The following is a 15,633-nucleotide window of genomic DNA, read 5'->3' as shown; positions in this document are numbered from 1 at the left end:
AACATTCCCGTTGTGCGTGAATTCCTCGACGTCTTTCCTGAAGAACTTCCAGGGATTCCCCCTGCTAGAGCTGTCGAATTCATCATCGACTTGAAACCAGGCACCACTCCTATAGCCAAGCGACCCTACAAAATGCCGCCGCATGAACTCCTTGAGCTTAAGGAGGAAATCGACAAATCTCTTCGCAAAGGATTCATTCGCCCAAGTTGCTCTCCTTGGGGAGCACCTTCTCTCTTTGTCAAGAAGAAGGATGGGACAAACCGGTTAGTTCAAGACTACCGTCCTATAAACCAAGCTACCATTCAGAATAAATACCCTCTTCCTCGGATCAATGATCTGTATGATCAACTGGCGGGTTCGTCAGTGTTCTCTAAGCTCGACTTGAGGTTGGGCTACCACCAGATCCGTGTTCACGAAGAGGATATCCCAAAGACCGCCTTCGTGACTCGCTATGGTTCATACGAGTACACCGTCATGTCTTTCGGTTTAACCAATGCTCCAGCCACCTTCTCTCGTCTGATGAACTATATATTCATGGATTACCTCGACAAGTTCGTCGTGGTTTATCTGGATGATATCCTGGTATTTTCCAAGAACGAAGAAGAACATGCTGAACATCTTCGACTTGTGCTGGAAAAGCTACGAGAGCATCAACTATATGCCAAGTTCTCCAAATGTGAATTCTGGCTACCGGAAGTAACCTATCTTGGACATGTCATCTCTAAGGATGGTATTGCCGTCAACCCCGAGCGAGTTCAGGCTATTCTTGATTGGACTCCTCCCAAGAACGTTAAGCAAGTCAGAAGTTTTCTCGGTCTCGCCAGCTATTGCCGTCGATTTGTCGAGAACTTCTCTAAGATCGCCAGACCTCTGACTAACCTGTTGCATAAGGGTGTCAAGTTCCAATGGACAGACAAATGTCAGGAAAGTTTCCAGGCACTCAAAGACAAGTTGACTTCTGCTCCAGTTCTAGCTCCACCTGATACTAAGAAGGACTTCGTCATTTACTGCGACGCTTCCCGTCAAGGATTAGGCTGTGTCGTAATGCAAGACCGCAAAGTGATTGCTTATGCCTCTCGACAATTGCGCCCTCACGAAGAGAACTACCCAGTTCACGACCTCGAACTTGCTGCTGTCATTCATGCGCTGAAGCAGTGGCGACATTACCTTCTCGGTAATCGTTGCGAGATCTTCACTGACCACCAAAGTCTGAAGTATCTGTTTACTCAGCCAGATCTGAACCTCCGTCAACAGAGATGGATGGAGCTTGTTGCAGACTTTGACTTGGGTATTTCCTATACGCCAGGCAAGGCTAATGTAATGGCTGATGCCTTGAGCCGCAAGTCTTACTGCAACCACCTCCAGGTTCACAAAGTTCAGCCCTCGCTTGTTGAAGAATTTAGGAAGCTGAACCTCCATATTGTTCCTTCGGGTGCACTCGCTCCCCCTCCTAAGGAGTTTGGCAAGGTGAACCTCCACGTTGTTACCCAGGGTTCCCTCAATATCCTAGTTGCTAAACCAGATCTCGTGGATAGCATCAAAAGGCTACAGAAGTATGACTCTGAAGCCCACAAGATTAAGCGCTACCTCGCAGAAGGAAAGCCCTCATTCTTCACCATTGCTGAAGATGGCCCCCTATACTTCAAGGGCCGCCTAGTGGTGCCATGTGCAGAGAAAAACCTAGATATGACACAGGAAGTTATGAAGGAAGCTCATGATACGCCTCTATGTATCCATCCTGGTAGTACAAAGATGTACCAAGACGTCCGTCAGAGATTCTGGTGGTCTAATATGAAGCAAGACATTGCTCGTTATGTTGCTGAGTGTGACGTTGGCCGTCGTATCAAAGCAGAACATCAAAGGCCTGCTGGAACTCTGCAACCTATCTCTATTCCTGAATGGAAATGGGACCATGTTGAAATGGACTTCGTCACTGGATTTCCCAAATCACATAAAGGTAATGATGCTATTCTTGTCGTCATTGACCGGCTTTCCAAAGTTGCACATTTTCTGGCAGTCAAAGAAACGATCACTGCTAGCCAGTTGGCAACGCTCTATATGTCCAGGATTGTTTCACTCCACGGTATTCCATTGGTTATCAGCTCAGACGTGGCAGCTTATTCACTTCAAGATTTTGGGCAAGTTTCCAAGAAGCCATGGGAACTCATCTGTCATTCAGTACTGCGTTTCATCCTCAGTCGCAAGGGCAAGTTGAACGCGTCAACCAAGTCCTCGAAGATATGCTTCGAGCTTGTGTTATTTCCTTCGGCAAGAAATGGGAGGAATCTCTCCCGTATGCTGAGTTCTCTTATAATAATAGCTATCAAGCTAGTCTGAAGATGGCCCCCTTCGAAGTGTTATATGGACGAAAGTGCCGGACCCCTCTGAACTGGTCAGAAACTGGGGAACGTCCACTCTTCGGTCCGGATATTATCCAAGATGCCGAAGAACAAGTCCGCATTATTCGCGAGAATCTCAAGACTGCTCAGTCACGTCAGAAGAGTCAGTATGACCGTCATCATAAAGACATGGTCTATCAACCTGGCGAAAAGGCTTATCTTCGAGTCACACCTATGAAGGGTGCTCACCGCTTCGGGATCAAGGGCAAGCTAGCTCCTCGCTATATTGGCCCATTCACTATTCTCGAAAGGCGTGGAAAAGTGGCATACCAACTGGAGCTACCGCCGAACCTTTCTCAGGTTCACGATGTGTTCCATGTGTCACAGCTCCGCCGTTGCTTCAAGGACCCAATCCGAGCTGTGGATCATGAAGTGCTCGAATTGCAGCAAGACCTCTCCTATAAGGAGCATCCGGTCCGCATTCTCGACCAAGCTGAACGCCGCACACGTCAGAAGGCGATCAAGTTTCTCAAAGTCCAGTGGTCGCACCATTCTGAAGATGAGGCCACTTGGGAACGAGAGGATCGTCTGCGCGAAGAATACCCCGCACTGTTTCCTTCTACCTCCTAAATCTCGGGACAAGATTTCTTGTAGTGGAGGAGTTTTGTAACACCCCGAGAATCATGCTACAGTAACTCTCTGTGATTAAGCTAATCATGTTGCTCAACAGGGCTTGATCACATTTGCATCACATTTCTTTTCAAACTCCTAATTCAAACTTCAATTAAAATTAAAGTGGAAAATAAAAGTTTTCAAAAATTTAAACAAAAATGTTCGGTGGGTGCCAAATAATACACTGGTAATTATTGTGGAGAAAACTCCTTTTTAGAAAATGCCTAAGTATTTTAAAATGGATTAAAAGGTGAAAGAAAATAAATAAAAGAAAATGCAAAACAAAACAGAAAACAAAAAGAAACAAAAAAAGCCCCCCACTGGGCCTGGCCCAACTGGGCCAACCCCAGGCCCAGCCGGCCAGCACCATCCCCCCCCCCCCCCGGCCGAAAGGCCCAACTCCACCCCCGGCCCATCTCTCTCCCCTATCCACTCCCCAGGCCCCCCCACCGACAGCCACCTCTCACTCCCCCCCCAAATATCTTCTCCTCCTCCCTCCCCCGATCCAGAACGGGATCGAGAGGAGGCCACCGTCGCCGACCGCCCCCACCGGCCTCGCCCTCGCCTCGCCGGAGCGCTGCCTCGCCGGCCTGCCTCCTCCTCCTCGCCGGGACTGCGCCTCGTCACCGCATCGCCGTCGTCCCCGTCTCCCCCTCGACCCCCACTGCCATGACCCTGCAGCCCCACGGTGAGGCCACCGGCCTCCGTCGCCCGCCCCCTCTCCTCTCGGTCACCGCCGCCCCGCTCGCGCTCCGGCGCGCCCCGACGCGCCCCCGCCGCGCCTGGCCACGCCCGCGTCGACCTCGCGCCCCGCGCCCCCCCTTTCCCCCGTGCGCCCCGCGCCCGAGCTCCGGGCGGGCTCGCGTGCGCCGCGCTCCTCTCCGTGCCGCCCTGCCCGCGGGCTGTGCCGCCGCCGTCCCGTTCCAGCCGCTCCGGCCCCGACGCCCTTCCCTCCTTCGGCGACCCCCGCCCGCACGCCCGCAGCCTCCCCTCCGCCGATCTCCGCCCCGTCGCCACGGAGGCCTCGCCCCTCTGCCCCACCTCCGGTGGCTCGTCGGAGCCCCGCCTCCCCTGACCCTGGCCGCCGACGCCGGCGTGCGCCGTGCGCGCCCAGCGCCCGCCCGTTGCGCCCATAGCCGCAGTGCCACCTGGGCCACTGCCTAGTGGGCTTCCCCCCTCTGGGCCACTGCCAGGTGGGCCTCGCCCCACCTGGGCCACTGGCCACTGGGCCCGACCCCCTGGCCCAATGACAAACGGGCCCCAGCGCCCCAGAACGTTTCCAAAAAAAATAAATAAATAAAATAAAATAATAAATAAAATAAATTAATAATAATAATAATAATAAATTAATTAATTAAAATAAATAAATAAATAAATAAATAAAATAAAAATAAAAATAATTTTAATTAATTAACTAAATTAATTAAGTTAATTAATCCTGTTTAATTTAATTAAATAATAATTATTTAATTAAACACTAATTAACCTAAACAGTGAATGACAGGTGGGTCCCACTGGATCCACATGTCAGTTGACTTAGTCAACCCCTGTTGACTGCTGATGTCAGCATGACATCATGCTGATGTCATAAATCCAAATTTCGAATTTAATTAAATAATTAATTAAATTCCAGACATTAATAAAATCTTTAGAAAATCATATCTTTTAATCCGTAACTCGGATTAAAATATTTTCAACATGAAAGTTGCTCAGAACGACGAGACGAATCCGAATACGCAGTCCGTTCGTCCACCACACCTCCCTAACCTATCGAACTAGCAACTTTCCCCCTCCGGTCCGTCTGTCCGAAAACGCGAAACATCGGGAATACCTCCCGGATGTTCCCCCCCTTCGCCGGTACCACCTACTGTCGCGTTAGGACACACCTAGCACCGCTCATTGTCATGTCACGCATCGTCATGCTTATGTTTGCATTGTATTTACTGTTTCTTCCCCCTCTTCTCTCCGGTAGACTACGAGACCGACACTGCTGCTGCCCAGTTCGCCTACGGAGTCGACGACCCCTCCTACTTGCCAGAGCAACCAGGCAAGCCCCCCCCCCCTTGATCACCAGATATCGCCTATTCTTCTCTATACTGCTTGCATTAGAGTAGTGTGGCATGTTACTGCTTTCCGTTAATCCTATCCTGATGCATAGCCTGTCATTGTTGCTACAGTTGTTACCCTTACCTGCTATCCTACTGCTTAGTATAGGATGCTAGTGTTCCATCAGTGGCCCTACACTCTTGTCCGTCTGCCATGCTATACTACTGGGCCGTGATCACTTCGGGAGGTGATCACGGGTATATACTTATATACTGCATACATGACACATGTGATGACTAAAGTCGGGTCGGCTCGTAGGAGTACCCGCAAGTGGATCTTTGTGGCGGAGCGACAGGGCAGGTTGAGACCACCCAGGTGAGAGGTGGGCCTGGCCCTGGTCGGCGTTCGTGGATACTTAACACGCTTAACGAGATCTTGGTATTTGATCTGAATCTGGCCATTTGGTCTATACGCACTAACCATCTACGCGGGAGTAGTTATGGGTATCCCGGCGTCGTGGTATCAGCCGAAGCCTTCTTGACGTCAGCGACTGAGTGGCGCGCGCCGGATTGGACTGGAACGCCACTAGGCTAGGTCTGCTTCCGGCCGCGTACGCAACGTGCAGGTGTGCATAGGGCGATGGGCCCAGACCCCTGCGCGTTTAGGATTAGACCGGCGTGCTGACCGCTCTGTTGTGCTTAGGTGGGGCTGCGAGGCGTTGATCTTACGAGGCCGGGCATGACCCAGGAAAGTGTGTCCGGCCAAATGGGATCGAGCGTGTTGGGTTATGTGGTGAACCCCTGCAGGGAAGTTTATCTATTCGAATAGCCGTGTCCCTCGGTAAAAGGACGACCCGGAGTTGTACCTTGACCTTATGACAACTAGAACTGGATACTGAATAAAATACAACCTTCCAAGTGCCAGATACAACCCGGTGATCGCTCTCTAACAGGGCGACGAGGAGGGGATCGCCGGGTAGGATTATGCTATGCGATGCTACTTGGAGGACTTCAATCTACTCTCTTCTACATGCTGGAAGATGGAGGCTGCCAGAAGCGTAGTCTTCGACAGGACTAGCTATCCCCCTTTTATTCTGGCATTCTGCAGTTCAGTCCACTGATATGCCCCTTTACACATATACCCATGCATATGTAGTGTAGCTCCTTGCTTGCGAGTACTTTGGATGAGTACTCACGGTTGCTTCTCTCCCTCTTTTCCCCCTTTTCTTTTCTATCTGGTTGCCACAACCAGATGCTGGAGTCCAGGAGCCAGACGCCACCGTCGACGACGACACCTACGACACTGGAGGTGCCTACTACTACGTGCAGCCCGCTGACGACGACCAGGAGTAGTTAGGAGGATCCCAAGCAGGAGGCCTGCGCCTCGTTCGATCTGTATCCCAGTTTGTGCTAGCCTTCTTAAGGCAAACTTGTTTAACTTATGTCTGTACTCAGATATTGTTGCTTCCGCTGACTCGTCTGTGATCGAGCACTTGTATTCGAGCCCTCGAGGCCCCTGGCTTGTATTATGATGCTTGTATGACTTATTTATGTTGTAGAGTTGTGTTGTGATATCTTCCCGTGAGTCCCTGATCTTGATCGTACACATTTGCGTGCATGATTAGTGTACGGTCAAATCGGGGGTGTCACAATAGTTCACCCTTAACTCTCTTAGTGAATAAGGTTGAATCAACTTTCTCGATTTCAAAGCCTTTCTCAAGAAGAAACTTTGTTAGGCAGTTGTACCAAGCTCTAGGGGCTTGTTTGAGGCCATAGAGAGCTTTATGAAGTTTATAAACATGTTTAGTTTCTTGGGATTAACAAAGTCTGGTAGTTGTTTGAAATAAACTTCCTCCTCAATTTCACCATTCAAGAAAGCAAATTTAATATACATTTGATAAAGGATGGTGTCATGGTGATTGGCATAAGCAAGAAGAATGTGAATGGACTCAAGTCTAGCAACAAGTCCATACCATCGACTTGTGTCTAGGCTTGAGCCACTAGGTGAGCCTTGTTACATATAACTTGTCCATCTTCATCTTGCTTGTTTCAAAAAACCCATTTGGTTCTGTTGATATTTTTCTCATCTTTGGGCTTCTCAACCTGTCCATATGTGATTCCTCTCGAAGTTGTGTACTTCTTCGTGCATAGCATTCACCCAATCCGGGTCTTCAAGGGCTTCATCTACCTTCATAGGCTCAACACTAGAGATAAATGAGCAATGCTCACAAAAGTTAGCTAAATGAGATTTGGAGTGAGTGATTCTCCCAGATTTGATGTCGCCAAGAATTTGTTCAACGGGGTGACTCTTGCCGATTCTTGCTCTAACTCGACGTAGCTTTTGCTTGGGTTGAGGTGGAGCTTCCTCATCATCATTTTCAATGCCATTGACGTTGTTGTTCTCTGAGGTGGTGGAGAAGGAGGTTGAGGTGGATATTCTTATTGTACTTCCTCATTTCCTTCATATTGACTTGTTCCCCTTGTGGATGCCTCCATGTCAACTTGCAGTTCACCTTGATATGAAGTTGATGCTTCCACTCGAATAGACGAAGTGCTCTCCTTCACCTCCACGGGACAAATTTTGCCAATAGACAAGTCTTGGATAGCTTCCAATGGATCATTGTCTCCTCCATCAATTGGGAATTGCTGGACTTGTGAGCCGTTAGATTCACCAAACTTCACATCTACCATCTCTTTAACTTTTTGAGTGAAGTTGTTTTAGACACGGTGATGACCCACTAGTATAGGGGATCAATTTTAGCTCTTTTCGACAAGTAAGAGTGTCGAACCCAACGAGGAGCAGAAGGAAATGACAAGTAGTTTTCAGTAAGGTAATGTTTGCAAGTGCTGAAACTGTAAGTAGCAAGTAGTTTGATAGCAAGATAATTTGTAACGAGCAAATAACGATAGTAGAAATAAGTATGTGGCAAGGTAGCCCAATCCTTTTGAGTCAAAGGACAGGACAAAATGGTCTCTTATGATAAGCAAAGCGTTCTTGAGGGTACACGGGAATTTCATCTAGTCACTTTCATCATGTTGGTTTGATTTGTGTTCGCTACTTTGATAATTTGATATGTTGGTGGACCGGTGCTTAGGTGATGTTCTTACTTGAACAAACCTACTACTTATGATTAACCCTCCCGCAAGCATCCGCAACTACGAGAAAAGAATTAAGGATAAATCCGAGCCATAGCATTAAACTCTAGGATCCAACCGGTCCCTTATGGAATAGTGCATAAACTGGGGTTTAAGTTTGTGTCACTCTCGCAACCCACCATCTATTCACTACTCCACAATGCATTCCCTTAGGCCCAAATATGGTGAAGTGTCATGTAGTCTACGTACACATGACACCACTAAGGGAATCACAACATACATACTATCGAAATATCAAACACATATCAAGTTCACATGATTACTTGCAACATGATTTCTCCCGTGACCTCAAGAACAAAAGTAACTACTCACAAACAACAAACATGCTCATGATCAGAGGGGTATTAATATGCATAATGGATCTAAACATATAATCTTCCACCAAATAAACCATATAGTAATCAACTACAAGATGTAATCAACACTACTAGTCACCCCTAGGAACAATCTATAGTTTCGATAACAAGATTGAATACAAGAGATGAACTAGGGTTTGAGATGAGATGGTGCTGGTGTAGATGTTGATGGAGATTGCTGTTGGGGAACGCAGTATTTCAAAAACTTTACCTACGATCACGCAAGATCTATCTATGTGATGCATAGCAACGAGCGGGATAGTGTGTCCACGTACCCTCATAGACCGAAAGCGGAAGCGTTAAGTAACGCGGTTGATGTAGTCTAACATCTTCGCGATCCAACCGATCAAGTACAGAACGCATGGCACCTCCACGATCTGCACACGTTCAGCTCGGTGACGTCCCTCGAACTCTTGATCTAGCTAAGGCCGAGGAAGAGTTTCGTCAGCACAACTGCGTGATGACAGTGATGATGAAGTTACCGACGCAGGGCTTCGCCTAAGCACTACAAGGATATGACCGAGGTGGAAATATGTGGAGGGGGGCACCGCACACAGCTAAACAATCAACTTGTGTTTCTATGGGGTGCCCCCTCCCCCGTATATAAAGGAGTGGAGGAGGGGGAGGGTCGGCCTCATGGGGCGCGCCCAAGGGGGGATTCCTACTCCTAGTAGGAGTAGGTTTCCCCCCTTCCCTAGTTGGAGTAGGAGAAGAAGGAAGAGGGAGAGGGGGAAAAGGAAAGCCCCCCCCCCCAATTCGGATTGGGCTTGGGGGGCACGCGCCTCCCACTTGGTCGCCTCCTCCTCTCTTCACCATGGCCCATTAAGGTCCATTAACTCCCCGGGGGGTTCCCGTAACTCCCCGGTACTCCGAAAAATGCCCGAACTCACCCGAAACCTTTCCGGTGTCCAAACATAGCCTTCCAGTATATCAATCTTCATGTCTCGGCTATTTAGAGACTCCTCGTCATGTTCGTGATCACATCCGGGACTCCGAACAACCTTCGGTACATCAAAACACAAAAACTCATAATACCGATCGTCATCGAACGTTAAGCGTGCGGACCCTACGGGTTCGAGAACTATGTAGACATGACCGAGACTCATCTTCGGTCAATAACCAATAGTGGAACCTGGATGTGACAGCCTGATTTTTGGCCCCTTCTTTTTCTTTTGTTTTTCTGAGGTTTTTGCTTGAGTTTTATTTTTCCGTGGCTTTGTGGTCTGGAAACTGAAGAAGATACCCTCTTCTTTGTTTCTAGAGTGGCTTGTCATTCCCAAATCCTTCCCTAGATCCTGTCATTTTCATCCTAGCCCAAATCCCAATATTCTTTTTATTGGGAATATTCCTTTTCTATTAAAGGAATAATAACTCAAATTGCCCTAGGTTGTGAAGCAACCTTTATTTCCATCACTCCAAAAATTCCCAAATAATTCTCATAAATTGTTTGGGTCATATCTTTCTCAAATATGACAAAATAGTTCATTTGTCATGTTTATCATCATGCTCAAATAATTCACTTCCTATTCTGCCCTAAATGCCACATTGTGAAGCAAGTGCTATTTTCCTTTTCCCAATTGACCTCAAACTCCTTGGACACCTTTTCCTGTCCATATCATTGCCACATGCCAAAATGCAACCTCATTTGCCTAGTAATTATTTAATTATGATTTTCCAAAGTTTCTATCCAGAAAGAAGCTTTGTGAAGGAGGTGCAAGCTAGGCATATCCAAATGAGTTGCCATTTGGCATGATCCCTCATATAATCATATCATAGCCTTACACCAAAGTAGAGCTCATGTCTTGCCTCCATGTGAGCTCATATTCAATTCTTTGATTCTGTCCAAAATTTCAGTTTGTGAAGCAAGTATATTTTATCTTGCTCCATTATGGCTGCCAATTTTTCTAGGCCTTCTATTATCCATATAACTTACCTCCACCTATTTTGGGCATGGTTCATAAAGCCATTATTCCTCTAGAATTTTTGCAAGTTTCTGGACAGAAATGATGTTTGTGAAGCAAGTACCATTTTCGATTGTCCATTTGGTATGAGATTTTTACAGCATCTTTATATGTCCATATCATGAGGATTTGCAAAAGTTGCATCCCATTCCATAACTCCACATGAGTGCATCATCCAAATCAAGTTTTTGGACCAAAGATGCAGTTGCAAAGCAACACTATTATTTATTGGTCCATTTCTTCTCTAAACCTCCAGGATTGTAGTTCCTCCTTAGTTAAACCTCCAAGACAACTCCATTTCTCCCAATCAAGTTTCTGTGGATCACCAGTGCACGGCCAAGTTTACTGCAGTAAACTTCAGAGGTTAATTACCATTCAACCAGAGCTCTTTTCATCGTTCTACCACCTCAGTTGTAACCTCCCCTGGAAGGACTTACCACTAGACAACAAGTTCTAGCCCCTCTCCCCCGCTACATGCCAGTGCACGCGGTGACCGCGACAATGGCGTGCCTGCGCACGCGCTCCGTGTGCAGTGGCCACGTCCAGTGACTGTTTGTGCTGGACTCCCTCCTCCTCTCGTCGCCTTCGCGCGCGTGGGCGTGTCCAGCAGCTGGCCCGCGTCATCGCCGTTCCCCAGGACCCCTCTCCCCCTCTGTCCGTTTCCTCACCGACGCCCACCGACGCTCGCCGCCGAGCGCCCACGGGCGCACTGTGGCCGACCGAGCTTTAATGGCGCTCGGCTTCTTCCTCTGTTTCTCCTTTGGCCTCCTCCTCCCCGTGAGCTCTCCTCTCTGCCTCCCTCCTCGCCTGCCTCTGAGCCCATGCGCGTGCACACGCGTCCGCGGCGCCGCCCATGCGTCCGCGGCGATGACAGCTCAGCACCTCGCCCCGCGCCTATATATAGGCCTCCCCCGAGCCTGTCGAGCACACCAGCAACCCTCCCGCACTCCTCTAGTCCCTCCCCACCACTAGCCTGAGCTCGAGCAACTCTCCTCGATCCCCATCGCCGCCATGGCCGCCGCTCTGCTCGGCTCAAATTCGAGCACGGCAGCACTCCTCCCCTCCCCTTTCCACCACAAGTAGATCCTCCAGATCATACCGAACCTCCCCGTCTTCTCCGTTTCTCCCCGGAGCCAGAGTGGCCGCGCGCCACCGAAGTGGTCCGCCGCCGTGGTTCTCTGCATCCGTGACGCATCGTCGTTCCACACCTCTCCGGCGTGCGTGTGGCCACTAGATGGATGCGCCTCGTCTCCCTGACCGTTCCGGTGGCCGGCGCGCCGCCGGAGGTGGCCTGTGGCGCCGGAGCTCGTCGCCGGAGCCGCGCCCTGCCTCTGCCTCGCGGGCAGGAGCGATGTTGAAGACAGCGCTCCAGGCCAGGCGGGCCCCACCACCCGTGGACCCCTCTGGTCAGCCACACACACGTTGACCCCGCCGTCCACGTCAGATAAGTGGAGGCGTAAACCCGCGAATACGTTTTCATTTTTGGAAAGCGTATTTCTCCTCTGCTTCGTGCTGAAGTACGTTTTCCTTTTCTGAAAGAGTATTATGCTTCTACTTCCGCACTAAGTACGTTTTCTTATTAAGAAAGCGTATTTTTCTGAAAACTGCTTCTGTCTTATCCACTCAGGGACCCGGCTATGAATAGTATTTTTACAGAAAAGTCCCTGATCTTCTACACCTCATAACTCCGCAACTGTAACTCCGTTTGAGGTGATTCCAAAGCCCACTTCTTCGTTTCGTCAAGCCCGTTCTGTTGGTATCATTTTCACTATGTTTTAACATTCTGAAAATGACTTTTTTGCCCTTGCCCCTAATCAGCCCCCTCCGAGAGAGAGCTGTTTCTGGCAAATCTTTTCGTGGCTTCACCGCACTTCTTCCCGGTGCCTTCTTGACCCCCAGGCAAGCCACAATACCCACTTGCATGATAGTCATGCAGTAGCCATGATTTTCAACTTGAATATTTGTTAAATGTTTGCTTGTTTAAAATATGGTTATTGTTGTTTCGGTAATGCTTCTGGATTAGTGCTTACTTTCTTGCTATGTTGTTATGCACTTGGTTGTCATGCCCTGCTAGTTGCTAGTATTCTTTTCATATGCTTATGCTTGCTAGTAGTACATGTTGATGTTGGTGATGGTTTTCGGTGCATCACGGCCATATGTCCCGAGTACCGTTGTTATACATGTTCCATTGCATCTAGTTGGTTAAATGATTGCATGGTAGCATTGTTGTCTTGCATGATATTTATTGTTGATGCTAGTGGTCATTCTAGGTTTCTATGAGTAGTGTTGTACTTGTGATATTCATGCTCATCATTATACTATGCTCAGTTGGATATGATTCATTGTGGATATGGTGGATAGTTATGTTGCACCCCGTGCTTATGTTGATATCATGTTCATGCATTGTAATTGCATCATGTTATTTTATCATGGCTCAGCATATCGCATTCAAGTTTAACCGGATTAAATTGAACTTGAACAACTGTTGGCTGAGTCATGGTGCCACCATATCGAGCTGACCAGTGCAACCACGCTTACCTTTATGGGAAGGTCCTAACTGGGTCTATTGTCGTGCCTCTCGCCGGTGCCTCCAACGAGGGAAGGTTATGGGCGTGCGTACCCTGGCCCGGTAAGCAGACATAACCTTGTGTGCCCGTTGTTGTTGTTGTTATGGATCCGGTCCCCGTGAGGGACGTTTTGGCCACGACGGTGGTCGTTGTGTCTTTGGTAGACACGGGGCCACCCAGGACTAGCCCAGTGGGGAGTTAGTCGGAGTGGCCGGGAGAGTGTCATGGCAGTAGATCGGTTTTGTCGGAACGTCGTTGGTCCACCCGAATGGGAGTGCGAGGCCATGGGTTCCGTACTATGGGTACAGTGTACTAACCTCTGCAGAGTGTATATTAAATCTATCGATAGCCGCGCCCGCGGATAAGGGCCCAGTTCGTGTCGGTCACACTATGAGTCAACAGTAATAAAAATAATGTGCTTAATAACAACCCCGGTTCGATGATGAGATAAGTTGGTTGTGATCGCCGGAAAGATCACCGTTTGAGACCAAGTGTTGGTCATGGTTGTGATCGCCGGAATGATCACCGTGGTATCGAGGATACCGAGTTGTTGGATATTCGTGATGTTGTGCGAGAATCGTGGGTAAAGATCAAGCTCCTTGTGGTCATTTGATGATTACTACTGTATTGTTTATACCAAGCTTGATTTGATCCTGAGATGATCGTGTAATGTCCGAAGTTGGTAAGTGATGCATGTGATGGTTACGAGGTAACCCGAGCAGAATAAATGATGCATGTAGTGTTATCCTGTTGCATGCTAGTAACATCAGATTTATATGTTCTTGCCATGATCATATTGTTCTAGCAGTATTATGTTCATGTTGTTCATGTTATGTTATCCTGATGATCTCATGATAATTCCTGCTTAACCTGTAATTGCCATGCTGTTGTTTGTCTTGAATGCTTTTGGTTATTGTGAGCTTGCAAGTACATTCAATGTACTGACCTGGCGTGTCATGCCAGTTTGCAGGTCTGACTGGATTGCTTGCTTGTTTGGTGTGGTTCCTGTGTGCGTGATCTAGGATAAGCGTTCCAGCCAGAGTCCCTGCCGATTGGAGTCCATCATCGCCGTTCGTTGTTCCGCTGCCAGTAGTTGTTCCGATGCTTCGAGTTGTTATGCTGCTTGTATAGAGCAACCGTGGTTGGCGTAGTGTCATCGTACCGATGTTATTCATTGTAATATCGGAACCCTTGTGTTCATATTCGTGTTGTAATAGAGAGCTGGTTTGTTCTATACTAAGCAGTGCCGTATTCCAGAAGACTTCACCTCGATCTTTGGGCTGGAATACGGGGCGTTCCGGTTTTCTCTGAGCCGGGGTGCCACAGGCTTAGTATCAGAGCAGGTCTGGCTGTAGGATGCCCTAGCCCGCGCGAACGTTAGAAAGCGGTAGTATAGACCCCAGTTGGTTTGTTGCACTTGATTGTTGCATTTGTTTGTCGCATAGCATGCATATAGATTAGTAGTTTGTCACTAACGGTTAATCTTGTGAGTGTAGGTGGCATCGTTTTTGGTCCACCGCCTGCACCCTCCTTCTTAGCATGACTGCTCTTTGGTGTTCGGCGTCATCTCTGTCCCAGCAGAGTGATGCCCTGGTACCCAGAGTTCCAGACACTATTTGCAGGAGTTATGCTCAGGTATCGCGTATATTTTTCCGCCACCCACCCATATTATTTCGGTGATAGACTTGTTTCTATCCCGAATCATGCCATCCATCTCGTCCCTCTGGCAACCCTTACTGATCTTGGTTATCAGAAAAGGGCAATGCCAGCGAGCCTTGTTTTTCCACGGCTACCCTACCCAGTCATTCTATTCTTTGGACATGTACGAATCTCTTTCGTACGTTTGATGATGATGTGGTCGTGACTTTTGTGTCTCGCTACTTGACCGTCAAGTCCGTCCTCACCTGTGTATCTATCCAGATATAGCCACTGTTCAGCCAGTGCTTGGTGTAGCCTCGGTTACGCCAACTCCTTCCACACATGGATATAATTTTCGTGCACACCGCCACAGCATATTAGACCGTAATACCGGAGTTTCCGCGCGATTTGTGTGCTTAGGTGTGCATGCATATTATGGTGTGAGTAGCAGTAATATGTGATGATTGCTTGATTAATTATATTAGTAGTATGCTTGTGTGCTTTTGTTTTAGTCGTTTCTTTTGTTTCTTTCTTTGGGCCTTCGGTGTTACAAATTTTCCCCTATTAAAGTTGCTCGTCAGCCGACACCGGACCCGAAGAGTCAACAAGAAATGCATATATTTGGAAACTCAGCTAAACAGAATGGAATTGTCAGCAGACTGCAGTGAAATTGGAAATAGCTCGTCTGAATACAAAAGAAATCCTGGATGGAATGTCAGTATAAAGTTTGCATTAACATGCACTCCTCACAACAGTATGGAATCCTCAGCCGACTGCATTCAGATTGGGGATATCTGATCATGTTACTGAGTGTCAAGTCTCGCTCAGCTTGCACTCCTCATAGCAGAAATGATCAAATCAGCAAGAAGATAAATTGTGTGTAAGGTTGACAGAATATT

The sequence above is a fragment of the Aegilops tauschii genome, chromosome 5 (assembly GCF_002575655.3).
Source record: "Aegilops tauschii subsp. strangulata cultivar AL8/78 chromosome 5, Aet v6.0, whole genome shotgun sequence".
Lineage (NCBI taxonomy): Eukaryota > Viridiplantae > Streptophyta > Magnoliopsida > Poales > Poaceae > Aegilops > Aegilops tauschii.
The sequence above is the reverse complement of the archived record's forward strand: the minus strand, read 5'-3'. Positions refer to the sequence as shown.